General features: G+C 34.8%; 1 long non-coding RNA gene across 1 annotated transcript in view; it reads left to right on the top strand.

Moving 5' to 3' along the window:
• Positions 1-13,648, top strand: part of LOC136029153 (uncharacterized) — a 35,017-nt gene extending 21,369 nt beyond the window's left edge. Inside the window, exon 3 of the long non-coding RNA XR_010617989.1 lies at positions 13,479-13,648. This is a non-coding gene — a long non-coding RNA (uncharacterized LOC136029153). The remainder of the gene's footprint in view (positions 1-13,478) is intronic.
• Positions 13,649-17,456: the final 3,808 nt, after the last annotated feature.

Here is a 17,456-nt window from a genome sequence, read left to right as displayed (position 1 = left end):
GAAAGGCAGTGTGGTCTTCGAAGTTATCTTCTATGACGACTGGCTCGGTAAGACCACCCCTGGGGAAAAAAGAGACGTATTATTGCTTTCCAAGCAAAAAAGTGCTTTTCCTTGCTGTTCGAAGTGGGGGGTGTGATTTTCTTGTGTGCAATTTTCCATCATCGTCATTCCAATGGTAGACTTTCATTTTGACCCATTGCTATTTTCGAGTGGTTCCAGGCTCTTTCAAAATTCCTATGAATTTATTTTTGCAATATAATTACTATTAAAATTAATGGGAATAATATTTATCATTCCTGAATCATCTGCAAATAACAATTATTTCTCATGAGAGAGTTTATTTCAAAACGCGCTTTTAAACTTCTGGTTACTTTGGGCCGTGGCTCGCTCTTTACTAGATTGCAGCTGACGCTGCTATCCTGACCAAAGCCGTATCCATAGGAGAGGGGATTACCGGGTTTGAACCGCTATCCTGAAATTTTTGTCCGACGAAAAAAAGCATGTAAATAAGTTTTTGGCGTTTTGTATTTTTTTTATAAAACACCCCCCCCCCTTCTAAAGAAAAACTCCCATCCGAAACAAAATCCTTGAAGCTCCCTTGATCATGAAGTTTTGGCGGTAGGATTCTCGGAATAATTTTCCCTACACCTGTGAATCGTTGCTGTCACTGTTAAATAAGTTAAAAAAGACTACGATTTTCCCGTATGGGGCCCTCAAGTCAGTAACAGATTTGAATTTTAGCGAGGAGGACATAAATCGGCATTGCGGCGAGTGGATAAATGCGAAAAGAAAGGGTACTTGTGTATTATCCAGTATACACTCGAAGAATTGGATCTGCAGATAAGACAATAACCGGTTTATACCTTTCATTATTCGAAGAAAATTAGCTTAGGCCCAGTTGAACTCTACGTTTTTAGTATACATTTATTAAATATTGAATATATAGTATTTTGGCTGGGTTAAGTATTTAATATAATGCTTCTTGTGCGGCCCCCTACCGTAATTTTTTGTTTAGTTTCCATAATTTTGCTGCTAAAGTATTTTATTATCATCATATTTTGGTATATTTCATTAGGATTAAGGATTAACCTAACTTCGCTTCTCGAGCGTGTACTGGATAATACAAACGTATCAAAGAATGTTCTCAGACACTAAAAAATTGCAAAAACTCTGATATTCAACGGGATGAAAATTCAAATTATTTGCTTAAAAAACATGATTTTTTCTATAGGAGTAACAGTCAAAATTTTTTATGCATTGATTGGCATTGCTGATCTTATGCAACCGGTATGTTTTTGTATATTGACCCTTGTCGGTAGCAAATTACATAGTAATATGATACTTTTTAGACTGTGACACTTTCAAAATGATTCCATCCACATAACCAAGTGTATATTACACGGTTTATTTAACTGGAATCAATGAGAATAGCATTCCAATAGGATGACTCATTATCGCATGTTTCTGCGTTTTGGTTGTGCAACTACGCAGGTGATCTGTTTGTAAATAGGAAAATCATAAAATATCAATAACAACGCGTAAACTTAATGGCATAACAGATGAAATTAATGTTGATTTTTGGCTCTTATTGCATTCATGAAGAGAAAATGATTTTTGACACTTATTGCATTCATGCAGAGAAAAAACAGAGGCTTTACTTGTAAAAATCGTCATGTGCCGAGAACTTTTGATTCTTTTTAATTTCAAAATTTTTTCGTAAAACAGCTGTCTAAGTCAATCTGTGCAACCAGGGCCGTACTCAGGATTTTTTTCTTTTTGAGAGGGAAGTGGGGGGGGGGGGGGGTAAAATAATTTTTCAGGGGGTACAAAGAAACTTTAAAAACGCATCAAAAATTGTTTATATTTGGGGGGGATTAAAACCCCCTAACCCCGTAGACACGGCCTTGTATGCAACACTTACCAAATAATTCGTGGTAACGAAGTGTAAGGAAGGAGCGATTAGGCCTACCCATGACAAGTAAGTCCTCATCTGCAAAATGTGGAATTTTGCGGTTTTTTTTCGAGAAGAAAGAATAAAGATGCGTGTTTTTTCCAGGGGTGATCTCATCGAACAAGTGGTCCTAGAAGATCGGGAGAGGGCTCAGTCGAACGAAAATTAAAAGTTCTAGCGCCTATTTTGAGTGACAAAAAGAATGGAGGGAAACTGGCTCCCCTCCCAAGCCTTCCAAATCATCTGGTCAAAATTTCGGGATAGCCATTTTGTTCAGCATAGTTAAAAGATCCAATAACTATGCCGGGAATTACATGACCCCCAAAGCCTATGGGGAAACGGGTGTAGTTTATGAAATTTGCTCATTATTTACATATATTATTTGTTATTGGTATGAATAAAGACATTTTTTGGGAGGGGGTATTTTCCATACGGACCATTTTTCAGGGGAAACTTGCCAGAATTCCTATACGAAATTCTCTTTGTTTGTCTCACTTTCTCTTTAGTGACTCAATTTTACATGTGGAGATGTGCAGGGGAAGATGCCTGAGGAAAATTTTTTAGCGTGTTGAAATTAACTGGGGTGAAATTTATAGGGGGAGGGGGAATTTACGCGGGAGAAACTTTCGATCGGAAGGATTTCCGGAAAAGAAATTTCCACGGAGGGGAGGAGGAGGGGAGAATTTCCGGAAAAATATGAAAAACTATCAGAAATGAAATAAAAAAAGTCTTAATTAAAGTAGACTAAAGATAATTTTCCAGGCGGAATTGTTCTCAGGAAAATTAAATTTTGCCGGGGGGATTCAAAACGTTGATGGAATTGTCTGGGGAAAAATCTCAAGGGGAGGGGGAATTTTACAGGGGAGGAAATCTTAGTGCAGTATTCTTTTTTGTGGGGAGATTTTAAAAGGATGGGAGCGGATTTTCCGACATTAATTGAAAAACAGTCAGAAATTTAATTAAAAAAAGATTTTTCAATTGGAAGTAAGGACCAAGATTAGAACTTAAAATGAACAGAAATTATTTCGCATATAAAGGGTGCTTCTTCCTCCTTAATCCCTCGCTCTTTACGCTTAAGTTTTACTTTTTTGGCCCAATCCCTTAAGAACCATTCCTGAAACATACTCCTGGAGCATAGAGAGTGAGGGATTGAAAATTGAGTTTTTCCCCTATTCTAAACTAAACACCAGCTCTGTACCAATTAAATCCTTACTTCATTACATACAGAAAATATGTTTTTTCTTGATTTTTGGAGTTGCTTTTACTACAACTCCATCGCAACCCTCCAGTTTATCTGCAAGGCTTTGCTGATCTTGTGGGTTTCCATAATTTAAAAACTTACTTGCCATCAAAGGCTGATTCAAAATGAAGCGAATTTCAAATTATTAACCTAGGGTTGTATCTTAACGGTTTTTCTTTATTATAAAATAACACATCGGCCCCATTTTGGAAATGGGCTGAGGTGCAATTGAAATTGTACTAGAATATGACATGTTAGTTGTGATGCCATTGGCACTTTAAAAGCAAACATAGCCGCTACTCTTTTCTTCGTTGATCATTTATGATCACGATGAAGTTTAACTGCAATTCCCCCAACACATGTGTTATTATTTTTTTCAAGACACAGGTGCTTGTTACATAACAGTGCTTGTTTTCTAAGAGATGTAGGTGCTTCTTACATAATAGAGGCAGGTTTTTTCTGTGATTGTTTGAAAAACCTACGAGGGCCAGGAAAACCCTTCAGGGGACCCCTACCAAATCATGATTTCTTTAATTGTTACGTAATAGGAGGTGCTAGTGGTCAGGGGTCGATAGGGAAGATGCAAACGTACGCGTTACGCAATAGGGAGTATTTTCTTCAAGACGTTTTAAGACATTTCAAGTAGGTGTCGGCACCGTTTCCGTTTTGTTTTTTCCACCGTTTTCTGTTGTTTTTTTTTTAGAAAAAGGGAAAAACAAAAAAACAGGTAGGCGTTTTTTAATTACCGTGTTTGTTTCTGTTTGGTTTTATTTCTTATCCTTTTCCCGTTTCTGTTTTCTTAAAACCTCTTTTCTTCATTTCCCGTGTTTTGGTTATGAATAGAATCATATCGCATTCTTGCCACTCTGTTTTTGAAAAAAAAACAGAAGCGGTGCCGAACCCTAATTTCAAGACCTTTTTTAAGAGATTTTTCTTCAAGACGTTTTTTAAGACATTTTCTTAAAGATGGTTTTCAAGATGTTTCAATACATTTTCAAGACTTTTTTAAAAACACCTTTCTTCAAGGCATTTTTCTCAAGATATTTTTCTTCAAGATTTTTTTTTCATCATTTTAACAGCAGAAACTTACCATTTCATTGTCAGATTGCGATGTTCCATGGTAATTCCCAGCCGGTGACACTCAATAGCGGACATACACATCACACACATGGTATTTTCGGGCATTTTCCTGCAAAAATATCGGTTTACACTAGAATTGCTAGTTTAAACTTGATCGAAAATCCCCAACAGCGTATCTTCTGATGGCTCCTAGTAATTGAGGCCTCTATGGCACAATGAACCAGCCTGATGACACCCCCTGGTACACATTATCACAACTAAGGTGTTTTCAACCTTTCCCCCACAAAAATAAACTTAAAAACTAAAAATGACCGTTGTTCTTATTTGAACAGCAGAAACTTGCCATTTCATTGTTAGATTGCCATGTTTCAGGGGAATTCACACCCCTGTGGTAATATGTGGCTGGCCCACTGCATCTATGTGACACATATTATAATTCCTAAGGCATTTTTCAGATATTTTCTTGATAAAAATTATGCTTCAAATCAATTGCTTCGTATTTTTTCAAGCCAACCCCTCATGATTCCCGTCACCATGGCAATATGTGCCTGCCCCGTGGCACCCTGTAGTACATGTTATCATTCCTATGATATTCTCAACCTTTCACTGATTCCAGGAATGTGTATGAGGCTGCCTCATGGTAATCTATGGCTGCTCATCGACAATATCTAGATTATTGTACGTTTCCAGCAATATCATTTATACATTGGAAAGATAAACACTTACGTCTGACTTTGAAAAGTGAAGATGAAAGATTTCAAGAAAGTGTGTATTCATGATAAAGTTATCCTAGCATTGAATACTGATAAAAAGAAATATTCGAACTATGAAAAAAAAACATATTAATAGGGATCTTATTGGAAATGTATGTGTGCAATGTCATGGCAGTAAGGTGTTAAATTCCTTTGGAATACCAAAAACATCCACATTAGTGGCGGTGGTGGGTATGCGAGAGTAACATTTCCAGAGATGACAATGCTAAAAGAGAATGCGAACCTGAAAGTTTTAGTTGATGATGAAGGCCAACTTCTTACCACTGCTGCTGGTAACGTATTACCCGTTTATAGATCGTATCATTGTATTTTTGGCATTAGCATTTGAAAGAGGACAAGAAAAAGACCAGCCTACTACAGCATCAACGTGATAATACATACCTTATACAGGTGCTGAAACTGCAACCTATGTAAAAATAGAGTCGTAATAGGCGACGAACCCGCAATTAAAACAGAAATGGCGTTGGCAGACAATATCACCAAGGAATATAAAGATGAATCGATGAAAAACAAAGCACCGGCAAACGTTACTAGTACCATCATGGGTTTACCAGCAGATACAGTCCATGAACGCATTAATATCAATGGTGAAATGTATGGCAAGGTTGTTACAAGTTGTTTATGATCCCAAAAATCGAATATGTAACATCTCAAGAGAAAACATAATGAAATATGTTATGAGATGGATTCAAAGCATTCATTTTTATTATGATATTCCAAATGCCATTATTTCAATAAAGATGTTTTCTTGGACTACTTTGTTATGTTTCCATTATTTTTAGGGTCCGCTATCAACTCCAAAGTTTAGAATGTTTATTCAAAATTAACAGAGGCAAGAAAATAAAATTTCAGAGATAAAAGTACTATCGGGCTTATGGGGGGTCTACGAGAGGCTAGCAAGTTTTTTTTATACCAAAGTCAGAAAGAGATTAGCTGGATTTTAGAAAATTTTAAGAGGTGCTTTCTTAGAGAATGTCTTAGAGAAAGGTCTCTAAAAATTCATTAAGAAGAACTATATACCTATATTTCAAGAAAGTTTATGTTATTCTCTAAGAAAACACCTCTAAAAATTCTCTAAAAAGGACAATTTTCCTATGTTTTGAAAAATTATATATCATTCTTCAAGAAAACATTTCTAAAAACACTCTAAGAAGGACTATTTTTCTATGTTTTGAACAGGTTTATATCGTTCTCTAAGACAACGTCTCTAAAAATTCTCTAAGAAAGACTGTTTTCCTATGTTTTAAATAAGTTTATATCATTCTCTAAGATATAATCTCTGAAAATCCTCTAAAAATGACTATTTTCCACTGTCTTGAACAAGTTTATATCATTCTTGAAAAAGACATTTCTTAAAAATTCTCTAAGAAAGACTATTTTCCAAGGTTTTGTATAAGTTTATATTATTTTCCTAGATAACATCTCTAAAAATTCTCTAAAAAGGACCATTTTCTTATGTGTTAAACAAGTTTATATCATTTTCTGAAAAAAAAATCTCTAAAATTATATAAGAAGGACTATTTTACTATTTTTTTTAACAAGTTTATATCATTCTCTGAGAAAATATCTCTAGAAACTCTCTAATATGGATTATTTTCCTTTGTTTTGAATAAGTCTATATCATTCTCTAAGAGAAAATCTCTAAACATTCTCGAGGAAGGACCATTTTTCCGTATTTCAAACAAGTTTATGTTATTCTCTAAGAAAACACCTATAAAAATTCTCTAAGGACAATTTTCCTACATTTGAACAGGGTTATATTATTCTCTAAGAAAACATCTCTAAAAATCCTGTAAGAAGGACTATTTTCCTGTTTTGAACAAGTTTATATCATTCCTTTAAGAAAATATCTCCAAAAATTCTCTAAGAAGGACTATTTTCCTATGTTTTAAACAAGTTTATATCTTTCTCTAGGAAAATATCTAAAATTCTCTAAAACGGACTATTTTTCTATGTTTTGAACAAGTTTTTATCATTATCTAAGGTAACTTCTCTAGAAATTCTCTAAGGACAATTTTCCTACGTTCGAACAGGGTTATATCATTCTTTAAGAAAACATCTCTAAAAATTCTCTTAGAAGAACTATTTTCTTATTTCTGAACAAGTTTATATCATTCTCTAAGAAAATATCTCTAAAAATTCTCTAAGAAAGTCTATTTTCCTATGTGTTGAACAAGTTTGTATCATTCTCTACGAAAACATCTCTAAAAATGCTCTAAGAACGACTATTTTCCTACGTTTTGGACAAGCTTATATCATTCTCAAAGAAAACATCTATAAATTTCTATAAGGACTAGTTTCTTATGTTTTGAACAAGTTTGTATCATTCTATAAGAAAAGATCCTTCAAAGTTCTCTAAGAAGGGCTATTTTCCTATGTTTTGAACAAGTTTATATCATTCTCTAAGAAAACATCTCTAAGAATTCTCTAAGAAGAATTATTTTCCTATGTTTTGAATAAGTTTATCATTTTGTTATGAAAACATCTCTAAAAGTTCTCTAAAAAGGACTATTTTCTTATGTTTTGAACCAGTTTATATCATTCTCTAAAGAAACATCTCCAAGATTCTCTAAAAAGGACTGTTTTACCATGTTTTGAACAAGTTTATTTCATATCAAACCATAAGAAAATATCTCTAGAATTGTTCTAATAAAATTTCCTATGTAAGATCCAGCTCATCTGTCTCAACTTTGGTAAAAAAAAAACCTCTTAACCCATTTCAGACTCTATTAGACCCCCCCTATGAGCCTGGTAGTATTACCTATGTCTCTGAAATTTCCTTTTATTGCCTCTCTGACTTTTGAATAATCATTCTAAACGTTGGAATTGCTAGAGGACCCTAAAAATAATGGTAACATAACAGGGTAATGCAATAAAATATTTTTATTGAAATAATGGCATGTGGAATATCATCATAACAATGAATGCTTTGATTCCATCGCATAAAATACTTCGTTATATTTTCCTTTGAGATGTCACATGTTCCATTTTGGGGTCACACACAACGTTTAACAATCTCACGATACGTTTCATCATTGATATTATCGGTTTCATGGACTGTATCTGCTGGTAAACCTATGATGGTACTAGTAATGTTTGTTTTGGTGATATTGTCTGACGATGCCCTTTTCATTTTTCTTGCGGTTTCACCGTCTATTACGGCATAATTTTTACAGAGGTTGCAGTTTCGGCATCTGGATAAGATATGAATTATGAAGTTGGTGCTGTAGCAGGCTAGTCTTCTTCTTGTCTTCTTTTGAATGCTAGTGCCAGAAGTATAGTGATAGGATCTATCAACGAGTAAAATGTTACCAGCAGCAGTAGCAAGAAGTTGGCCTTTGTCAGCAGCTAAAAGTCTTAGGTTCGCATTCTCTTTTAGCATTATCATATCGGGAAATGTGTACTCTTGCATATCCACCACCACCAGTAATGTTGAATTTTTTCGATATTCCAACGGAATTTAAAACTTTACTGTCGTGACAGCACACGCATTCATTTCAAATAAGATCCTCGTTAATGCTTGTTTCATAGTTCAAATATTTCTCTCTGTCAGAATTCAATGCTACGATAACTTTTCATGAATACACAATTTCTTGAAATATTTCATATTCAGTTTTTAAAGTAAGATGTAAATGTTTCCCTTTTCAATGTACAAATTATATTGCTCGAAAACATACAATAAACTAGTTATTGTTGACGAGCAGCTGTAGACTACCATGGGGCAACCGCCTATAAAATCCTGGAATCAGTGAAAGGTTGAGAATGTCATAGAAATGATAATATATATCAAAAGGGTACCATAGGGCAGGCACACATCGCCTTGGTGGAGTAAATTGAAATGGGGTATAGCGAGTTGGTGCGGTCAGAAAACACGAACCAATGGATTTAAAGCATAGTTTTATCAACAAAATATCCGAAAATGCCTTAGGAATGATAATATGTATTACAGGGATGCCATGAGCCAGCCACATATTGCCACGGTAGCGTGAATTCCCATGAAACATGGCAATATAACAATTAAATGGCAAGTTTCCGCTGTACAAGTAAAAGCAATGATCATTTTTAGTTCATAAGGTTAATTTTGTAGGGAAAAGATTGAAAAACCCTTAGGTGTGGTAATGTGTGGCAGAAGGTGTTATCAGGCTGGTACATTGTGCCGTACTGGCCTCAATTGCCAGGAGTCATCAGAAGAAACGCTAATGAGGATTTTTCATTAAGTTTTAACAGTCGATTCTAGTGTAAACGGATGTTTTGCAAGAAAAGGCAAGAAAAATACCATACGTGTGGTAATGCTTGCCAGAGTACGTCGTGTGTCAGCCATTCAGTGTCATAGGCGGGGAATTGCCAGGGAACATAGCGATCTAACAATGAAAAAGCAGGTTTCCGCCGTTCATTTGAAAGCAATGGTCATTTTTAGTTTCATTAGTTCATTTTTAGTTCATTAAGTCATTAAAAAAGGGTAAAAAACCCTTAGGTGTAATAATATGCGCCAGAGTGCGTCATCAGGCTGGTACATTGTGCCACGCTGGCCTCAATTAATAGGAGTCATCAGAAGAAACGGTATTGGGGATTTTTCATTAAGTTTAAACGATTGATTCTAGTGTAAACGGATATTTTTGCAGGAAAATGTCTGAAAAATACCATGAGTGATAACGCTTGCCAGAGGGTGCCATATGTCAGCCATTGAGTTTCACAGGCTGGGAATTGCCACGGGATATTGCAATCTAAGAAAAATTTGGCAAGTTTCTGCAGTTCAAATAAAACAATGGTTATTTTTACTTTATAAAGTTATTTTTGTGGGGAAAAGTTTGGAGAACCTTAGGTGTGATAATGCGCACCAGAGGGTGTCATCGAGCTGGTACATTGTGCTACGCTGGCATCCATTGCCAGGAGTTATCAGAAGAAACGCTATTGGGGATTTTTCATCAAGTTTAAACGACCGATTGTAGTGTAAACGGATGTTTTTGCAGCAAAATGTGCGAAAAATTGCTTATGTGATAATGCTTGCCAGGCGGTGCCGTAAGTCACTCATTGATTGTCACAGGCAGGAAATTCCCGTGGATTATCGCGTTAAGTTAATCATCAAGTTTAAATGATCGATTCTAGTGTAAACAGATATTTTTGCAGGAGTATGCCGGAAAATGCCATATGCGTGATAATGCTTTCAAGAGGGTGCCGTTTGTCAACCATTTATTGTCACAGGCTGGGAATTGCCAAAACACGATATCAACAAAAAAAAATATAGAGTGAAGTCACATGTCATGCGCCCTTTGAATATACTTCTTAGAAATCACCCCCTCCTCTCAATGGATCTAGATTTATTGGTCAAAAGTAATGGTTTTCACGCCGTATTATATTTTTTATGTTGTGGATATACTTATGGCGAGTTTCTCGGCATTTATGGTGATAATCCTCGACTGAATGACTTTCTAGTTGAAAATATCTCCCTCCTACATGTATAATATTGATTTCAGTGGCCTAAGAATAAAGTGTTTTAATAATGCTTGTAAATTTGTTTTTATTAATAAGACTTTTATGTACAAAGAAGTATTCATTCTTTAAATTTCTTGTTCCAGGATAAAACTTCAATATGCTTCACTAATGCAACTTAAGCATGTTGTAGCCTATGTACATAGGTATGCTCATTCAAGACTGCTTCCAATATAAATGTAAATTGCTGTATGTTGAAGAGGAAAAGATAAATTTTTAATCGTGTATGAAGTTGTACCATATTCTAGCCATAATGATACTCTTGTTTTTATTTTAAGTCTGATGGCGTATTCAAGTTCCAAGAGAGTAAAAGAGTCCATTTCAAAAAAATGGTCTAAGAGCATTCCCCAAAATTATCTGATAATATTCTCTGAAGTATTAATTAACAAGCAGGTGCACGTCAAATGTAAGTAACTTCCAATAATTGATTTTCTCCCCGGATGTCAATTATTACAGTCATTGGAAACACGCGATGCTTAGATTTTTCGAAACTTTTCCATTATAAAGTAATCTTCGAATCAAAATATTAGGGAGGCTTTCTTGTTCCCGCTGTCTAGCGTACTATTCCGTTGAGAGGAAATCTCTTCGATTCCTAAAGGAGACAAAAATCTTTGGAATACAAAGGTTCCCTGGCGAAAAAATCTTGAAGAAAATGGAATCTCGATAAAACCTTGAAAGAAAAAACGTTTTAAAAGAAAATAAAATTCTGAAGAAAAAATTTCTTAAAGTATTATGTAACACCCACGTGTACATCGTCACTATGCACCACGCCATGTGTGTGTCCTCCTCAGTTACGAGCAAGGATTCTCCACGGGCCCTGAAGAAATAAGTCACGTCAGAATGCGTCATCCTTAACACAGGTAAACATTCCCTCTTACTTAAGAACCAAAGAAATCTTGAAGAAGAACGTCTTGAGAAAAACGTCTTGAAGAAAACACTCCCTGTTACGTAACACGTACGTTTACATCTTAACTATCGACTCTTGATCACTAACAACTCCTATTACGTAACAGCCAAAGAAATCATGATTTGACATGGGCCCCTGAAGGTTTTTTCCAGGCCCTCGCGGGTTTTTAAACAATCGAAGAAAAAAATTACCCTATTATGTATAAAGCACCTGCATCTCTTAGAAAACAACCCTATTACGTAACAGGTACCTACGTCTTGAACAAAATTAATAAGACCTGTGTCTGGACGGAATCGCTGTTAAACTTTTCTGTGATCTTAAATCATTAAGGAAGAAAAGAGTAGCGGCTATGTGTGCTTTTAAAGTGCCTATGGTATCACTTCTCATGTCCCTTTTTATTTGTGGTATATTTAATTCTCTTCTAAAAGGAAAGACCTCCAGTAATAGAATAGAGGCGATTAATATGGCACTGTAAGCAGAAGATGGAATACGTAAAAATGAACCAATAGGATATCTAGAAAGAAGCAAAAAGATGTCTAGAAGGGTGGTTGGAATGCAATTTTTCTCATCTATGAAAAGTCAAGTTCCATTTTGGTTTGAAGCACATTAGAAATAGCTGTAAAATACCATATTACCTTCAGAAAATTTCTTTTTATTGATTTTCAGATTTGCTTCTAATTTCTCTGCATCCCAGTCCTCTAGTTTATGGCTCAACATGAATGTCAGTTGATGTTCAGTTGAGAAGCTATTTGAAGGAATACTTACATCAGGACTTGTGGAAAGGTGAGCTTGATGAAAAGTTGATACTTAAGAGGGAGATTGGACTTATCTCTACAGACATAAATAGCACATCTGGACCAATTAACTATTCATCAAAACAATTCTTTCTTGATGTTCCATTTTCTGCTTACATTGCTGATTCTGAATTTAATTAGACACAAATGGCTAAGCCCATAGTCAAAGCTATTAGTCAAAGTTATATACGGAAATTCGAGTCTTCATTCTATTTGAAACCCGCCAAAATATAAAGAACTTGAAGAAAAAACTAAGAGAAATGTGTTTATTTACCTTACATGTGCATATTCCTGCTTGTTCAAGGTTTAATACTAAACGAATGGCTGAAACTGTAGTCAAAATTAGTATATCTGTAAAGAGCCACGCTTTCCTTCTATCTGAAATCTAACCAACAATAAAAAAAATAAAAAACTTGGAGAAATTAGTAAGAAAAACTTGTAAAGAAACAAAAATCTGAATTCGGTCCTTCGGTTAGAATATGCCGCTTATGGGCCAGTTTCTAATTTTTAATGCCCCAGTGCCACTTTTTGGCTTAATTTGATCCAAAATAGTGATACTTATGCGTTCCATGTCTAGAATGACCTTGATATTTGTAGATCACGTTCCTCACTCTGAAATAGAATATAGCCTATGCTCGGAAGAACGGTAGGCAAACCTACACTGAAAATATATTGATATAGCACCCCTTTGTAACCAACTCTGTGGCAATAAGTATATTCTCGAAAATCAAACCTCTTGATTTCGGTTTACGTAAAAATGTTTGAATTCGTTTGGTTAGAGAACAGTATTTTTTTTTTTACTAAGCCGCCAGTATTTGCGACTAAAATAATTATTATACTTGTATAGATAGAACATCAAATGGCAAGTAAATCAAAATTTTTCTTTCTTGGCTATCTCTTTGCGGACATTTACCATCTTATACCCCCCCCCCAGACAGTCATTTGTATGTATGTTAAAACTAAAATACATAGAACCATCCTTCAATCTAGCACCTTTCTTTCAAACTTCTTCCCTTGCTCATATCATATCATCAGTCCTTGATTTCTTCTCTATCTATTCCTTTTCCTGACTCTTACAGCAAGCAATGACCAAATACAGCCAAACGCCTAAATTGTTGAAAGTAATAAGTGTCAGCTGCAATAAGTGGCCGATGTCATTAGTGAAATCAGTGACGTATAAATATAGAGTGATACCGCTTTAGATTCGTTGGAAATTATTCAAAAAGGATTATATTTTTTTCAGGCATTGCTGGAATTGGTGTTGCCAGGCTTCTCAATGTTTATCCCTTCAATTTAACACATAAAAGCGTTCAGAAGCAGAAGGACAAAGAAAGGAGTTAATAAAAGGCATTTAACTTGAAAATTTAGCTCTTTTTGTTTAATTGGTAGTTTAAAAATTATTGATGGTTTCCAGTGTGTTTTTATAGAAATTTACAAAATGGTATTTTCTACTGAATAGTCAGGATTACGACCCCAAAATGGATTAATCAACAAACAGAAAGATGCTAAGTTAGCTAATATTAAGGTGTCATTGTCACGGCCTGGATCCTTTAATCGGGAGAGGGAGATTCATATCACAAAAAAATGTATCTATTAATAAAAATACATGCTTATTTTGTATTAAATTCCTGCATTTCGGGGACAGGGGTCTTGACCACCCAATGCGCTTTTTAATGGATCCATGTTCTGTACCCTGTTCAGATACGCGTCTTATGTTGTTTTATTAAATTAAAAACAAACAGCATTTCCAGAATAATTCAAGTTATGAATTCAAAACTCAAATCGACAGGAAATTGACTTAAGTAGGCACCAAAATCAAAATGAGCAGGCATTAATGTGAATGAAGAAATGAAAGCTAAAACGAACATAAATTACGAAGAGCAATAAAATCAAACTTGAAACCAACGAAAATTTCCAGAAATAAGTGTGGGGTTGTAGCGTCAGGGCAGCATTCCAAAATGCTAATGTCATTTGCGCGTTACTTGAGTTTTAGGCTCATCTTCGGTATTTATTCGTTTTATAATTTTTGTGGGAAAACTGCTTTTTTACTTAATTTCTCTTTGTTCTTTTTTTTGTACTGAGAGAGTGTTTGTATATGTTAAAAGTAGCAATGTTTGCTACGAGACGGAGTAGCCCTTGGTTCCAGTTAAAAGTTAGTAAGTAATGATTGCTAATAAGCAATTAGCAGGTACCAAGAATTAGCATTATGAATATTTAGATTATCCATTATACGCATTTAGCATTACATCTCGAGTTTATTTCCTGATCTCTGAGTCTGTTTCCTGCTTCCTAATCCAACTATATCCCCTCTAAAAGAAGAAAATCTTCTCACCCCCTTGACATTTTCTGCCACAAAAGTAAAATGTTTACATAACAGAACTATGGTTCTATTTTCGAATAGAAACCTAATGCATGCGAAAGAAGCATATTAATCATTATGCTATATAACCATAAAAAAATATCTTATATAAATGATAATTCCAGCGTAAGAATGCCAAAATTTGACTTATTACTGCATTCACGAAGACGTTCAAATGGTTAGGGATAATAATAGCATGTGCCAAATCATTTAAAACAAAAGTAAGTGAAATCGAATCACTGGACTTATACTCTCTCCCACAAAATTTACGCTTCTAGGATCATCTCTCTAATTTTTTATCACTCCACCAATAATTAAAGACAAATCTTATATCCCTCTCCCGACAACAACGACCTCTCCTACTTCTTGAGCTTTTCCTGTAAAAGAAGGTCATTTGTGCTAAAAGCAGAGGCGGAATTTCGCCAAATTCTGGAGGGAGCAAATTTGTAGCCAAATTTCCTAAATGAAGTGAAAATTTCAGTGAAAACTGAAAAATAATCCATGTATTACCATAAAGGCAAAAATATACAAAGGAAAACTGACCTGTTTCTCTGGATACTTGAATTATGGAGGCTTATCCTAGTTATGACAAGCTTTTTGCAGAAACAAAATTTCAGCTGGGGGAGGAGGCAAATTTGGGTCTGAATGGGGCATTTGCATTGAGAATAAACAATCAAGAGAGATAAAACTCTAAAAAAGAAAACTTCAAACGAGACGACGGCCGGTAAAATTAAAAGACTAAAACAACGCGGATATTTCGCCTGTATAAAACAAAGCGTCTTCAGCACAAGATAGAAAATTAAAAGAAAACTAATCTAAAAACAAATAAAAACCACCACCAAATATAATAAATACAATTGTCGCTACTTATCCACGTAGGGAAAAGCAGCTATGCGAGTTACTTCAATGAGAATCAAAGAGCAACTGAGGAAAATTTATGAAAATTGAAACTTAGTTAATTATTCTGTTGCGAAATAATCCTTTTGTAAGCTAACATTGAAGCAACTCTTTTTGGTCTAGTGGGTAATCTTGTCCCCTGGTGATTGTGTAAAATTTTAACTCCCCATCGACTATTGGCTAGTAAATACTATGCTAGTATCTTGCATAGTAAATTCTGTGTAGTATATTAGGGTCCCTACGACACAGTCAATATTAAACATTTCTAAAATTTATCACATTTGCTCTTCAGTCAGATATAAATCGTCAAGAAATTTTATTTTCCACTTGACACGTAATCAGAAATTTATTTTCAACGGGAGGGGGCTCAATTAATTAAATAAGAGCCAAATTATCTAAGTAATATAGCCAATTGTGGAACAGATCCAAAAATATTTCGATATCTAAAGAGGGGGGCCCAAATTCCCTTCCTGCATACGAATCACTACTACTAAAGGTAGCGACAAGAATGCTTTGACATGTTAACCCTGTCAGTTTTGTACCCGGAGTCAATATTATCAAACAGTTCGTGGTAACGAATTGCAGTAAGGAGCAACCCGGCTTAATAGTAACCAAAACTCTAAAAAATCTATACAAATAGCTACATCAAAAAAATCGTATTTTAATGTCGATTTTAAATATATAAGTTTCATCAAGTTTAGTCTTACCCATTAAAAGTTACGAGCCTGAGAAAATTTGTCTTATTTTAAAAAATAGGGACAATTCCCCTATAGTCCCCTCCCAGTCCCCGTGGGAGGGGCTACAAGTTACAAACTTTGACCCGTGCTTACACATAGTAATAGTTATTGGGAAGTTTAAAGACGGTTTCAGGGGGATTTTTTGGTTGGTTCGGAGGGGTTGAGGGGAGGGGGTTATGTGGTGGGAATTTTCTATGGAGGAATTTTTCATGGAGGAAGAAAGTTTCCATAAAGGGGGTGCGGGTTTTTCTAGCATTATTTAAAAAAAATGAAAAAAATAAATATGAAAAAGTTTTTCAACTGAAAGTAAGGAGCAGCATTAAAACTTAAAACAAACAGAAATATTACGCATATGAGGGGCTCATCCTCCTCCTAATACCTCGCTCTTTACGCTTAAGTATTTTTAGTGATTTCAACTATTTATTATACGACCTTTTTGATTCAGTGGTCTTTCTTGGGGAATTGGGACAAAATTTAAGCTTTAGTGTAAAGAGAGAGGTACTGACGAGGGGGCGAACCCCCCTCATACACCTAATAAAAACATACGAATATAGAAGTTCGTTGCGTAAGGTATTTAGTAAGTTATGTATATCTTTTACCAATAAAAACGTTCGTAAAAAATTAAAAGTCCAAGTTGTCTTTTTAAGTAACCAAAGGACTAGAGCTCCCCCCCCCGCTTCTTTTTTCTCAAAATCATTCAATCAAAACTACGAGAAAGCCATTCAGCCAAAAAAAAATAAAAAATACAAATTTCGTTTTAATTGTTCATCTGTTGAGAGTCAAAATCAAAACATGCATAAATTCAAAAACGTTCAGAAATTAAATAAAAAAACAAGTTTTGTTTAACTGAAAGTAAGGAGCGACATTAAAACTTAAAACGAACAGAAATTACTCCGTATATGAAAGGGGCTGTTCCCTACGCAACACCTTGCTCTTTACGCTAAAGTTTGACTCTTTCTCTCAATTCTTTAAAACATTAAAGAATTTATTACCATGAGTAAGGCTGAGAACCCCCATGTTTTCTCAAGACCAGAACATGGTTTTCACATTACTTAAAAAGAAAAAACAAATTATCATAGATTGTCAGTTTGATATACACATACTGATGTTTATTTATTTCTTAAAGTCTTAATGATTCTTTATTAATGAAAGTAAAGAAGTGAAAAATTTTGAAATTTGTTTTGTTGTTAGCAAATTGCAAATCATGTTCTGGTTTTGAGAATAAACA

Source organism: Artemia franciscana, chromosome 7, assembly GCF_032884065.1.
Source record: "Artemia franciscana chromosome 7, ASM3288406v1, whole genome shotgun sequence".
Lineage (NCBI taxonomy): Eukaryota > Metazoa > Arthropoda > Branchiopoda > Anostraca > Artemiidae > Artemia > Artemia franciscana.
This window is presented reverse-complemented; position numbering and strand designations above follow the sequence as displayed.